We start from the raw sequence: 15,399 nt of genomic DNA, 5'->3' as shown, positions 1-15,399 counted from the left end.
ACAGTTCATGATCTCAGTTTTGGTCATGAAATTGTTGCATCCGTTCTTTTGTGTTGCGGGCTGTATAAGCTCACTTTGTATGAAAACTGTGCTATTTCAGATGCAAAACTTTGGCATGCACGTTTTGGTCATCTCAATTTCTCCAGTTTGCTGCTTTTGTAGATTTCTGATATGGTTGCTTCTTTGCGGCCTCTTGAAGCACCTGTCAAACATGTTTGTGAAGGCTGTATTTTGGGTAAGCACAGCGTTCTAAGTTTTCAAAGGATGGTTCCGTTCGGGCCACATGCAGGTTGCAGCTTGTGCAAAGTGATGTTTGTGGGCCCATGCAAACTCCGTCCTTGGGAAATTACCTGTACTTCGTGACTTTCATTGATGATTACTCCAGGCATGCATGGGTATTTCCGCTTAAAGCAAAGTCCGAAGTTTTTATGTGCTCCAAACAATTTCTGGCTATGGCTAAAAATTTCTCAAAATGTACTATGGCCACCCTCCGTTCCGATCAGGGGGGGGAGTATCTGTCTCATGAATTTAATGCATTTCTGGCTAGTTGTGGGATAAAACACCAATGTACAGTGCCTTATACACCTCAACAAAATGTTATTGCTGAGAGGAAAAACAGGTCACTGGCGGAAGGGGCACGATGTATGGTCAAAAGTCAAGATTTGCCGCATTCTTTTTGGCTTGAGGCCATCATGTGTGCCACTTATGTACTTAACAAGTGTCGTACAAAAGCTTTGCAGTCTATTACTCCATATGAAGCATGGCATGATAGAAAGCCTTCTATTGAGCACATGCGTGTTTTTGGTTGTTTGGCATATGCTTTGGTGCCACAAGTGCAACGCAAAAAATTGGATAATAAAGCTGTCAAATGTATTTTTGTTGGTTATAGTGCTGAAAGCAAAGGTTACAGGTTGTATCATCCGCAACCAAAACGTATTCTGGTTTCTCGGATTGTAGTGTTTGTGGAAGATTCTGTTCAGCCCTTGCTGTCATGTACTAGAGACAGTAATGTAAGCTCACAGGACATTTATGACACTTTGTTGCCTCTTTTTAGAGGTGGAAATACGAATGTAAGTTCCAATGAGGCAAATGTACAGCCTATGGGGGTTTCTAAAAATGTTTTAGATCAGCTTATTACTGATGCAGATGTACATGATGTACTTGATGAGGAAAGGGATGAAAATGAGCAGGCTAGAGGTATGCCAAAATGGCTGGTGCACACTTTGCATGACAGTAAATTGGATGCACCTTTGTCTAGTCGTACTCGTTCAGGCTCTCGCCATGCATCCTATGCATCAGATTGTTATGCTTTGGCTGTGTCTAGCTTACATGATGTTGAGGAGCCTCTGTCTTTTGATGAAGCAAAGAATTGAAAAAATTGGATGGCTGCCATGCAATCAGAATATGATGCACTTATAGAAAATGACACATGGACTTTATGTGATTTGCCTCCTGGAAAAAAGGCCATTGGTACAAAGTGGGTTTACAAGTTGAAACGCAAGCCGGATGGTGAGATTGATCGCCATAAGGCTCGACTTGTTGCAAACGGTTATGCATAGCAAAAAGGCATAGATTATGAAGAGACTTTTGCTCCCACTTGTTGTATGACTACTGCACGTTTTCTATGTACATTGGTAGCTCATTTTGGTTGGGATATACATCAATCAGACATTGTTATTGCTTTCTTGAATGGTGACATATTTAAAGAAGTTTATGTAACGCAGCCTCGCGGTTTTGTCATAAAAGGACAAGAGGACAAAGTGTGCAAATGTAACAAGGCTTTGTATGGGTTGAAGCAATCTCCTCGTGCTTGGTATGAGAAAGTTGACACTCATTTGGTCAAACAAGGCTTTCGTAATAGTCCAACAGAAAGCACATTGTATGTAAAGCGTGAGGATGATGTACTTCTCATTGTGGTTCTTTATGTTGATGGTTTGCTGATCACTGGACCAAATGAGAGACATATTGCTGAATTTAAGGCTGATTTGAATGCTACTTTCAAGATGAAAGATTTGGGGCTGTTGCATCATTACTTGGGTATATAGTTTAAGCAGTGTGATGGTGGTATCACAGCTGAAAACGCCCACTCACTCACGACCCCAAGCTGATAAAAGTTCAATTTTTCTTCATATTTTTAAAGCACTTACTCACACTTTTAAGTCTCGACACTTCTATGTACAAAAACAACAAAACTATGTACCCCGCACAACTGGCACGCATGCGTAGAGACAGTTGGCACACACCACCTTTGTACAATTTGTACAAGCATGCTTTATTAACATCCAAGAGGTTTGAGAGAACCAAAAAACATCTCGCAAAGACTTTGGGGTGGTCCGCACCATTTCGCCAAAACAGGTCACATATTGCCCCCCCAACAAGCATGGAACACTTTCAAGTGTTTCATGTGCATACTTTCACATCATTGTAAACATTCTCCTATTTTTCATGCCATAAAAGACCCAAAATATAAGATGAGAGCTAAAAATAACATAGATTCTCTTACCATCCACCTTCATGTTGCATCCAATAAACATATGCATAACATAGTAGGATCTTCTCCCATCGAAGCAAAATCCCTTATGCTATTGACACGAGACATTTGTCTTTTCCCTCTATCATACACATATTTTTGCATTGAATCCAAGCCAAAACTTTCATGCTTCAACTCATACAAATCACTGATTTCAAATATATCCATCAAAGCTTCTACATTCTCAACCATAATTTGTCTAGTCAAGACATTCAAAGTGTCCTTGCATGCCAAACCACAAAAGAGCACTTTCTCTTGCCTATCACAATTAAGACCATAAGGCATGCCATCATCCAGCTTGGAAAGCATATCAGAGCCACTAGCACAAAGCATATGACCATCCATATCATCAAGATTTCCAAAGCAAAGACCCTCTTTCATTAGCCTCAAAAATTCCTCTAATATTCTCTCGTGGTTGACATTAGAGCTTCCAACAACAAGTAGCTCACCAAGCAAGCCACTAACAGATATGCAATCATTAAGGACCACATAATCATGCAAAAATTTAGGCTGAAAATCAACAATCAAAGAATCCAAGTCATTACGTTTAAGCTCAACATGGGACTCCATAGAACCTTGTGCAACACAACCGTCCACATGATCGGCAACCATATGCATATCATCAAACATGCCACAAGTGGAAACAAAGTCTTGGATATCAGTCACCTCATCCTCACCAATGGGTTCTTTGGTGAAACTAAATGAATCCATATTGACCTCATTAACATCCAAGTGATTATCCAAATCACCAAAAGCATTTACATCATCATTGGCAGCTATAGGAAACTCATCAAACAACCTAGGAGTAGAGGCATAGTCTTCATGATCAAAGACTCATGATCAACCACAAGAGTAGCATGCGATTCTTGTAGACCATGAAACTCAACCACATCAGCATCCTCATACTCAAGAGGAGAGTCTATACAACCTACATCACATACATCATCCATTGTACACAACTTCGCATACCAAAGCATTTTCATCAAATAAGCCATATGTAGACACATAATCTCCATCCACATCAACATCACTCTTGACCATGGGATTCAAACCATTTTCCAAAGCAAAAAAATCAGCATCTCCAACATCAAGAGAAGAATCCATAGAATTGTTTATGTCTACATCATAAGCATTCACCACATGTATGTCATTTTCTTCCACGTGATCACATGCTGCTCTGACGTTTGCATGCTTTGTTTCCTCCTCATCAATAGAAAGTGGTTTCTCAAGTTCATGACCATTTTCAACAACTTTATACAATAAATCAACCAAATGCATATCCTCTCTCTTAGGTGGTGCATCCAAACCTACCATAAGCCTTATCTTCCTCTCTTTGTTGTAGGCAACATGTAGTGCTTCTTTCATGCTTTTTGGATTCTTCAATTCCACATGTGAACGCAAGGTAGGTTTCAGCTTGCTTATCAACATTTTCAACCTCTCAAATTGCATGTGTGTACCATGTAACTCTTTCACTGACATCACATTAGCATACTTCACACACTTTTCCCATTGCGTCCATACATCATTGAACCTCTTCCACAAGCAAGAAACAAACTCATCTTCGCGTATAGATAAGCTCTTCACCCTTGACCAAGCTTCATTTGGAGTTCGCATGACTACATATCTTTGAAGAAATAATGCTTCCAAGAGTGACCAACAACTCTTATTTGCATCATTCAAGTTCTTATACCACACATAATCATCACCCTCAAGCAAGAGAGGAAACATACACAACCATTCTGCTTCACAATCATTTCGTGTCAGTAAACATTGCAATTGTACCTGTCTCAAGAACCTTGTCGGGTCCTTATCATCTTCACCTGTAAAACTTGGAGAACTCATGAAAACAACTTACAAATAGAAGGTTGAGCTTGACCCAGGGAAAGTCTCAACCGGAGAGCCAAAATAGATCCTCAGAAAGAGGGCACCAAAACATGTGAAGGATTGGGGGGTGGCCTCTACAACACCTCCATACTCACAAGATATATGAGGAAAAGTAAAGTAGCTCTCACAAGAGGATAGGATCCAATCTCCACTCACAAACACACTCACCCTTGCCTGCACAAAACCCCGCCTACACTCGACTAGCTTCCCTCTATACTGTCATAGCCCTAGCTATGATCGATTTTAGTCAAGGAAGCAAAAAAGCCACTAAATTTTGGGAAAACAAACCAACGAAAACAAAGAAAAATCTCTAACGCCAGAACAGTTTTTTTGCCTACGCCAGAACAAGCTCGTTGGGATGTTAAGGATGCGCAGGCTCATGCATTGCTTGCATTGTCTGTGAAGCGCACCATTGTTCCTCACATCCGTTCAGCAAAATCGACAAAACAGGCTTGGCATTTTCTAGCAGGTCTTTATGCAAGCCGCAATGAGGCTAAAATTGCTTTGCTACGTAAAGAGCTGGAGTCAAAGATTATGCATGAGGAAGATGATATGGACACTTTCCTTGCTAGTGTCAAGGATATCAATGAGCAACTTATTTTTGCAGGTGAAGTCATTTCAGACAGTTCCCTTCTGCAGATTGTTCTTGATGCCTTACCAGATTCCTATCAGACTTTTGATAGTACTTGGAGAATGATGAACCAAGGAAATCCTGAAGTTGTCAAGTTTGATGCATTATGCACATTGCTGTTGCAAGAGTCACTTTCTAGAAAAAACAGGACTAGGCAGCGTGCAGTTAAACAGGCTTTTATTGCTTCTCAAAGAAAGGGTGGTAACAATAATGCAGCCACTTCTTATGGTTCTGCTGCGAGTGGCAAAACTTCTGTTCCCAATGCTTCTGCTGGCAACACTTCATCTGGCAATTCTGGTGATAAGGCTCAGATGCCTTATGGAGTGTGTATGGCTCAGATGCCTTATGGATTATTTGGGTGTTGGAAAGGACATTGCCAACACTATCTACACTAATAGTCAGAGCGCATTGGCAGTTGGGAGGAACCCAGTTTTTCATGCTTACACAAAGCACATTGAGGTGCATTACCACTATGTCAGGGAGAGGCTCTCAGCAGGATAGATCAGCTTGGCTTATTTGCCAACATAGGACAGCTTGCAGATCTTTTCACAAAGGCTTTGTCTCGTGAGAAGCTTGAAGCTTTTTGCAAAGCTTGGGCTAAGCTTTGGGCTTACTCCCCTTTGTGTCCTCAGGGCATGGCACTTCCCTTTACTCATGTGCCAGCTCTCGTTCACCGCATCACTCTAGGGAGGATGTGTTACCATATACATGTGGTAGTGATGTGTGTGAACACACTAGGACCGCCGGGGCATTTTTTTCCTCTTTATAAGGTTTTTTCCCCCGTGCATTGTATACACGCCCATCACACTAGGGCTATCTATCTTTCCATTGCACACTAAGTAATACACTCTCAGTTGTGTGCCTTGAGCTTCCTTCGTCTTCTCCAAGTTGTGTGTGTTTTCCTGCAACCCTAATTCCAACAAACATGTTCTTTGGTTACTGAGGTTCGTCGATTCTTGGATGTGTGTGTGTTCTATCGTATTTGGTTGCTACACTTTGCTCATGTTGCAGAGGTGCTGTATCAATTGCTACGAAAAGGTAAAAGGTTTGTTTGGGAAGAAGTTCATACACAAGCTATCAAGAAATTAAAGAAGATGCTTCCTGAGGCTCCGACCTTGAGGAAAGTTGATTATAAATGCGACAGGCCAGTTATTTTAACTCTTGACACTAGTCCAACAGGTATTGGATGGGCTATACGTCAAGATAATGCTAAAGGACACATGTATGCAGTGAGATTTGGAGCCAAGGTGCTCAATGCTCGACAACAAGGATATCCACAAGATTAGAGGGAACTTTGGGGCATTGCTACTGCTCTAAGGACCGATAAAGAATACTTGATTGGAGCTTCTGTTGTGGTAGAGACAGATTGCTTGCCACTGATAGGGATGACTGCAAACTGCTCTACTTCGAATATTGCCATGCTACGATGGATAGCCTATATTAAGTCTCTTAACCCTGAATTTTGTCATATTGCAGGTCGAGATAACCCTGTTGCAGATATGTTATCAAGAGCCATGTTTGAAGATGAAGAAGAAGATACTGACCACGCGTGGTGATGTTGGCTTGAAGTTCTACACGTTGTGAAGAATTGGGGGGTGGCCTCTACAACACCTCCATACTCACAAGATATATGAAGAAAGGTAAAGTAGCTCTCACAAGAGGATAGGATCCAATATCCACTCACAAACACACTCACCCTTTCATGCACAAAACCCCGCCTACACTCGACTAGCTTCCCTTTATACTGTCATAGCCCTAGCTATGATCAATTGCAGTCAAGGAAGAAAAAAAGGCACTAAATTTTGGGAAAAAAAACCAATGAAAACAAGGAAAAATCTCTGAAATTTTGTTCATAGATAAACACCATACCCTCACACCATCTTAGCAGAGCTTGCATATGCAAGAAGGGGCTCCATAGTCGCTCCCAACCATGTACACAAACCCATCAGAAACCATGCCAATCATGAGTTATACAAAAACTCATGATGCTCAGCCAAAAAAATCAGAAAAACCATGGAAAACATGGGGAAACAACCTCCCATTCACAACAATAAGAAGGGGCTTTCACTGCCAAACCTGAGTAGCAGGCACACGCGTACAAGAAAGCTCCGCTTCACACAGCTTCCATCACCAAAAAGAGAGAAGAGGGGTGAAAGTGCAGAGGTCACCACCCATGTTCATGGCCTTCTTGATGAGAGACACACTCTCCAATCAAGGCTCCAGGCCCTCGCACACACACACGGGCACCTCCACTACACAACCCCCACGCACCACCGCAGACTGCAGCAAGAGAGGCTTTATTCTTCACAGCTGAAAACTCCCACTCACTCACGACCCCAAGCTGATAAAAGTTCAGTTTTTCTTCATATTTTTAAAGCACTTACTCACACTTTTAGGTCTCGACACTTCTATGTACAAAAACAACAAAACTATGTACCCCGCACAACTGGCACGCATGCGTAGAGACAGTTGGCACACACCACCTTTGTACACTTTGTACAAGCATGCTTTATTAACATCCAAGAGGTTTGAGAGAACCAAAAAACATCTCGCAAAGACTTTGGGGTGGTCCGCACCATTTCGCCAAAACACGTCACATATTGCCCTCCCAACAAGCATGGAACACTTTCAAGTGTTTCATGTGCATACTTTCACATCATTGTAAACATTCTCCTATTTTTCATGCCATAAAAGACCCAAAATATAAGATGAGAGCTAAAAATAACATAGATTCTCTTACCATCCACCTTCATGTTGCATCCAATAAACATATGCATAACATAGTAGGATCTTCTCCCACCGAAGCAAAATCCCTTATGCTATTGACACGAGACATTTGTCTTTTCCCTCTATCATACACATATTTTTGCATTGAATCCAAGCCAAAACTTTCATGCTTCAACTCATACAAATCACTGATTTCAAATATATCCATCAAAGCTTCTTCATTCTCAACCATAATTTGTCTAGTCAAGACATTCAAAGTGTCCTTGCATGCCAAACCACAAAAGAGCACTTTCTCTTGCCTATCACAATTAAGACCATAAGGCATGCCATCATCCAGCTTGGCAAGCATATCAAAGCCACTAGCACAAAGCATATGACCATCCATATCATCAAGATTTCCAAAGCAAAGACCCTCTTTCATTAGCCTCAAAAATTCCTCTAATATTCTCTCGTGGTTGACATTAGAGCTTCCAACAACAAGTAGCTCACCAAGCAAGCCACTAACAGATATGCCATCATCAAGGACCACATAATCACGCAAAAATTTAAGCTGAAAATCAACAATCAAAGCATCCAATTCATTACGTTTAAGCTCAACATGGGACTCCATAGAACCTTGTGCAACACAACCGTCCACATGATCGGCAACCATATGCATATCATCAAACATGCCACAAGTGGAAACAAAGTCTTGGATATCAGTCACCTCATCCTCACCAATGGGTTCTTTGGTGAAACTAAATGAATCCATATTGACCTCATTAACATCCAAGTGATTATCCAAATCACCAAAAGCATTTACATCATCATTGGCAGCCATAGGAAACTCATCAAACAACCTAGGAGTAGAGGCATAGTCTTCATCATCAACCACAAGAGTAGCATGAGATTCTTGTAGACCATGAAACTCAACCACATCAGCATCCTCATACTCAAGAGGAGAGTCTATACAACCGACATCACATACATCATCCATTGTACACAACTTCGCATACCAAAGCATTTTCATCAAATAAGCCATATGTAGACACATAATCTCCATCCACATCAACATCACTCTTGACCATGGGATTCAAACCATTTTCCAAAGCAAAAAAATCAGCATCTCCAACATCAAGAGAAGAATCCATAGAATTGTTTATGTCTACATCATAAGCATTCACCACATGTATGTCATTTTCTTCCACGTGATCACATGCTGCTCTGACGTTTGCATGCTTTGTTTCCTCCTCATCAATAGAAAGTGGCTTCTCAAGTTCATTACCATTTTCAACAGCTTTATACAATAAATCAACCAAATGCATATCCTCTATCTTAGGTGGATCATCCAAACCTACCATAAGCCTTATCTTCCTCTCTTTGTTGTATGCAATATATAGTGCTTCTTTCATGCTTTTTGGATTCTTCAATTCCACATGTGAACGCAAGGTAGGTTTCAGCTTGCTTATCAACATTTTCAACCTCTCAAATTGCATGTGTGTACCATGTAACTCTTTCACTGACATCACATTAGCATACTTCACACATTTTTTCCATTGCATCCATACATCATTGAACCTCTTCCAAAAGCAAGAAACAAACTCATCTTCGCGTATAGATAAGCTCTTCACCCTTGACCAAGCTTCATTTGGATTTGGCATCACTACATATCTTTGAAGAAATAATGCTTCCAAGAGTGACCAACAACTCTTATTTGCATCATTCAAGTTCTTATACCACACATAAGCATCACCCTCAAGCAAGAGAGGAAACATACGCAACCATTTTGCTTCACAATCATTTCTTGTCAGTAAACATTGCACTTGTACCTGTCTCAAGAACCTTCTCGGGTCCTTATCATCTTCACCTGTAAAACTTTGAGAACTATTGAAAAAAAAACCAATGAAAAAAAAGAAAAATCTCTCAACTTTTGTTCATAAACACCATACCCTCACACCATCTCAGCAGACCTTGCATATGCAAGAAGGGGCTCCATAGTCGCTCCGCTCCCAACCATATACACCAACCCATCAAAAACCATGCCAATCATGAGTTATACAAAAAATCATGATGTTCAGCCAAAAAAATCAGAAAAAACCATGGAAAACATGGGGAAACAACCTCCCATTCACAACAATAAGAAGGGGCTTTCACTGCCAAACCTGAGTAGCAGGCACACGCGTACAAGAAAGCTCCGCTTCACGTAGCTTCCATCACCAAAACGAGAGAAGAGGGGTGAAATTGCAGAGGTCACCACCCATGTTCATGGCCTTCTTGATGAGAGACAAACTCTCCAATGAAGGCTCCAAGCCCTCGCACGCACACACGGGCACCTCCACTACACAACCCCCACGCACCACCGCAGACTGCAGCAAGAGAGGCTTTATTCTTCACAGCTGAAAACTCCCACTCACTCACGACCCCAAGCTGATAAATGTTCATTTTTTCTTCATATTTTTAAAGCACTTACTCACACTTTTAATTCTCAACACTTCTATGTACAAAAACAGCAAAACTATGTACCCCTCACAACTGGCACGCATGCGTAGAGACAGCTGGCACACACCACCTTTGTACACTTTGTACAAGAATGCTTTATTAACATCCAAGAGGTCTAAGAGAAACAAAAAACATCTCACAAAGACTTTGGGGTGGTCTACACCATTTCGCCAAAACACGTCACAACGTCTTCTTATCTACATGCCAACTGTGGAAATATTGCTCATGTTTTTGAAGTCTTTTCTGAAGAGTTTTATGATAGAGAGTGGATTATGATTGGCCGCTACCTAAGTACTCTCACTAGACAAGAAGGATGGAGTAACCAAGATTTCAAGGAGATTAGGAAAAAGGCCTATGGCTATTTCCTGAAAGATGGACACTTATGGAAGCAACCAAAGCGCCTAGGAGGGATACCACAACGAATTATTTGTGACAAAGCAACTCAGCAATAGGTGATCAAAGAGTTTCATGAAAGTCTATGGACTGGACATAGAGGAGTCTGGGCAACCTTTGTTAAGATTAAAGACCGGTATTGGTGGAAAGTTATGTACAAAGATGTGGTTCAATTTGTGGAATCATGTTTAATATGTCAATAGTACTCTAATGTGCGACATAGAGATGGATTGCATCCCACCTATCCACTGGCTATGCACTACAAGTGGGTGGTGGACCTTATTACAATGCCAGTAGGAATGTGACAAATGAGGTATATTGTTCTTGCTAGGGAAGATCTTACTAATCAGGTTGAAGACAGAGCTTTGCGTACCAAAGCTACGAGTTCAGTATGCAAGTTCTTGCTTGAAGATGTTATCTCCAGGTAGGGATGTGTTGGCAGAATTACTGCAGATAGAGGAGAGCTGGATGTAGATGAAGCTCGAGAGTTTTTTGCTCGTATGAGCATTAGACTTGCTCTCACTACAGCATATAATCCAGAAGGTAACGGGAAAAGTGAAAGAGGACATCCGCCTATTGTTAAAGCTTTAGCAAGGCGTGTGAAGGACATATTGGTGATTGGCCTAAACTCTTGTCATTTACTTTATGGGCTGATCGCACTACACATAGTTCAGTTACAGGATTAATGACGTTTAAATTGATGCATGGGAAAAAATCCATTATACCTATAGAGGAATAAGTTCTGACTTGGACCATAATGCCATGGAAAGAAGGTTTTTCTACTGAAGACTTGCTTGCTCTACGTATTCGCCAGCTTGAGCGGCGTCAAGAGGATATTGAACAGGCTAAAGAGAAGCTTAAGGAGGCAAGATTGAAGAATAAGACAGTATTTGATGGAAAGCATAGACTATGATCACATGCTATCAAAGATGGTGATTGGGTACTTGTCTATGACAGTAGCTTGGATAACCAATACACTGCTATGCGGAAAATGGTTAAACGGTGGTTTGGACCATATGTAGTGCAACATGTTTTTGATAATGCGACATATCAATTATGTGAACTAGACGGCACTATGCTTAAGGTTCCTATTGCAAGAAAACGGATCAAGCTATTCAAGAAGAGAGAGGGCGAGATGGTTCTTGAAGATTCCCATTCAGATACACCTCCAGAGAATCATGTTATGTATACATCAGATGATATGTCTGATGATTATTTTAATGAAGCTGATTAAGTGCAATTAGCATAGATCGAAGGTTGTGCAGGTTCAGAGAGGGTGGATGTCGTGCCGCTCTGCTCCCATGACAAGAAAATGAGCAAAAGAATGCCAATCAGGTGTATTTGAATCCTGCATGATTGTTCAGCAGTTATAAGGGCTTGCTAACAAGCCAGTTTTTAAGCTAAAAGTGTACCACATGGGGCTCTAAGGACCAAAAGATGTCTTGGTAAAGCTAAACAGTGAGTATTCTTAAAGTGGTCATAGTTGGGGTTTTATTAATCAAAGTTGAAGTACTTGAAGGGCTCTATGTGCCTGTCTTTACGGCTCATCAATCGGAGCTACGGATAAGAAGTTATGACAGTTTTAAGTTGAGTCGGTAGCAAATCCGTACCGGATAGAGCACCTGCTGATGAATGGTCAAAGATGAAAGGAATGCATGGGTCCGAAGTGCTCACTTCCAGGAGCATGTCGGTCTTTCCAATTCGTCAATCGGGGTTTCGGTTGGCAAGATATGGCTAGTTTAAGTATCGTCGGGGGCCGGTTCCGAACTGCCCTAGTCGCCTTGATCAGTCAAATTAATCTGGCTTAATGCAGTGCGGTGCCGATATGTATGCCAAATGTGGGCCAATACGGAAGCACTTTTAATAATATTCCTAGCCTTGACGGGCACTGATACTTGCATCTTGGAAGCTATGATGCCATTCAAAGCACCAGAACGGACAACAAAGTGATATTGCTAGTCGGAAATGAGCCGCTTTTCTTTGGCAGGCATGTCATCCCTTGCGATGGCCATGGCCGCACCATGGAGAAGTGTCACGTGAAGGAGTACGAGCGGAAGTGCGACACGAGAGAGAGTGCGAGAAGAAGAGCACGACGATATGGTGAACTCACTCTATTGTAATGTGTAGAGCATAGTGAGTTCTTATTAGGTTTTTACAAAAGAATATGTGTACATACCTGGCGGTCCGTGCACTTACCTGGGCGACCACATTGGGCTTTATACCCCAACAACCTCCCACTTAAAGTCCAATGTGGCACTTTAAGTGTGAGAGAAGCTACTATACAAGCTAATATACAAGAGATGTAGAGAAGTGATGTACTACCCTACACCTAACTGCTTGCGAAAATGCGCAAAGCTCTCTGAGGGAAGTCCTTTTGTAAGTAGATCAGCAAGATTTTCTGTGGTGTGAACTTTGACAAGCTGAAGTTGCTTATCCTCGAGCATTTCCCTGATGAAATGATACTTCACATCCACATGCTTTTTCTTTGAGTGATAAACTGGATTGCGAGCCAATTGTATTGCACTTTGACTATCACAATATAACACAGGCATCTCTTCTTTGATTCCCAAATCTATTACTAGTCGATTAAGCCAAATTGATTCTTTGCATGCCTCTGATGCTGCAACATATTCAGCCTCTGTAATAGACTGAGTAACACAATCTTGTAATCTAGAACACCATGATACTGCTCCACCAGCCAATGTAAAGACATACCCTGATGTAGACCTTCGGTTGTCTAAGTCACCTGCATAATCTGAGTCTGTAAAACCCTTTACACTTAGCTCCTGACTCCCATAGCATATGCGCATACTCTTTGTACCTTTCAGGTATCTCAATATTCCTTTCACTACCTCCCAATGTTTCTTGCCTGGGTTTGACATGTATCGACTAACTACTCCCACTGCAAATGCAATGTCTGGGCGAGTAGCAATCATTGAATACATCAAACTACCCACTGCAGACGCATATGGAATCTTATCCATTATTTCCCTTCTCCATATTGAAACATTGCAAAACCTTGTCAATATACTCTGTTTGAGATAACCAAATCAACTTATGTGATATGTCTCTCTCAATGCGCATACCAAGTATATGACTTGCCTCACCCATGTCTTTCATGTCAAACGATTTTGCCATCTTTGAATTCAAAGCTGAAATTTCTTCCAAGTGCTTGCCAGCAATCAACATGCCATCCACATACAAAATAAGGATCAGCCAACTGCCATCCTTAGCCTTCTTTGTATATAGACAGTGATCGAACTCACTACGTTTGTAGCCTTGAGAAAGCATAAACTTGTGGAACTTATGGTACCATGCCCTCGGTGATTGTTTTAAGCCATAAAGACTCTTTAACAACTGGCATACCAAATCTTCCTTGCCTTTCTCAACAAACCCTTCTGGCTGCTGCATGTAAATTTCCACATCTAAATCACCATGCAAGAACGTTGTCTTGACATCCATTTGGTGCAACACCAAATCTAATATGGCAACCAATGCAAGAAAGCATCTCAATGTAGTCATCTTGACCACTAGAGAGAAGACTTCATCAAAGTCAATGCCTTGTTCTTGCTTAACACTAGAATGGTAACAGGACACTTTTATGTCCTTGGACACTTTTGTGTCCTGTTAAGTGACCATTTTGCTTGAATTATTTGAAGAGTATGAAAATGAATTTCTAGGTGCTATATATCCACAAATTTGCGTTATGAGCTGAAAAAAACTTAGCATTTCTTTATGAGTATCGATCTCACCATTAACCTTAATCTTGCACAACATTTTTGAACTTAAACTGTGTGAAAAAACGGGTCGTGTTTTTGGCTTATTTTCAATTTTTGGGAACTATACCACTCTAAACTTCATGTTTGTGAGGTTTAGATGGCTAGAGGTTAGGCCTTCATAGTTCTCAACATGTTTTCAAGCTTTTAGGAAGAGCTAAGTGTTAAAATTGAAAGTTATGACCAATTTACAAGAATTGCATAATCCTGTTTTTTGGCCAAAATTAGCACTTTTATGATTTTTTTGGTGGCTTTCTTGATATCCAAATTCAATTTTGATTGTGTAAGTCTAATTTATAACATAAAGCTAATCTTCCTTGAGTTTTGGGGGACCTAATATTCTTTATAGCATAGTATATGATGATGGTTGAGTTTTTTTATTGCTGAAGAATACGATAAATTTTAGAGTAGCAAGTATAACTTTCTCAATATTGCTAGTTTCTTAGGCCAATTGTGTGTATTTTGTAGGTAGTGACCATATCTAATCATAGACTACAAACTTGGCTAGATATTGAGTAGTTTCTATGGGTCTCTAGAGGTCATAATGCTAAACCCAGTTTTTTCATGTTTGCTGTATTTAGCACTTGATCATTGCCCCCAAGGTTCCAATTGTAAGAGATCCATTATCCTTTTGACATGCTCCATGGCTCCTTTTGAATCCAGAGGCCCAAAGGGAACTAAGAAAACATGTATATAGTATCTGTATTGAGCGTGACTATAGAAACTTTGATGATAGGTCCGCAGAATGAAAAAAATGTAACTTTTTTGTACCTATTTTTTTGCCCAGAAAAAAATTAGTGAGGTAAAAGCTACCATATGTTTTGGTCACCAACCCATTGAAGTTAACAGGGCATTTTATCTCATGTTCTACAAAAATCTCCACTCTTATTTATATGCAATCAACCGTAAGAAATTGCTGTTTTGGGCAAAATGCACTGGTCCATCAACTTTGGAGGCTTGTAGTGACCAAGGGATGAGAA

This window comes from Adiantum capillus-veneris, chromosome 5, assembly GCF_014529385.1.
Source record: "Adiantum capillus-veneris isolate H3 chromosome 5, ASM1452938v2, whole genome shotgun sequence".
NCBI classification, from domain to species: domain Eukaryota; kingdom Viridiplantae; phylum Streptophyta; class Polypodiopsida; order Polypodiales; family Pteridaceae; genus Adiantum; species Adiantum capillus-veneris.
Note: the sequence above shows the minus strand (reverse complement) of the source record.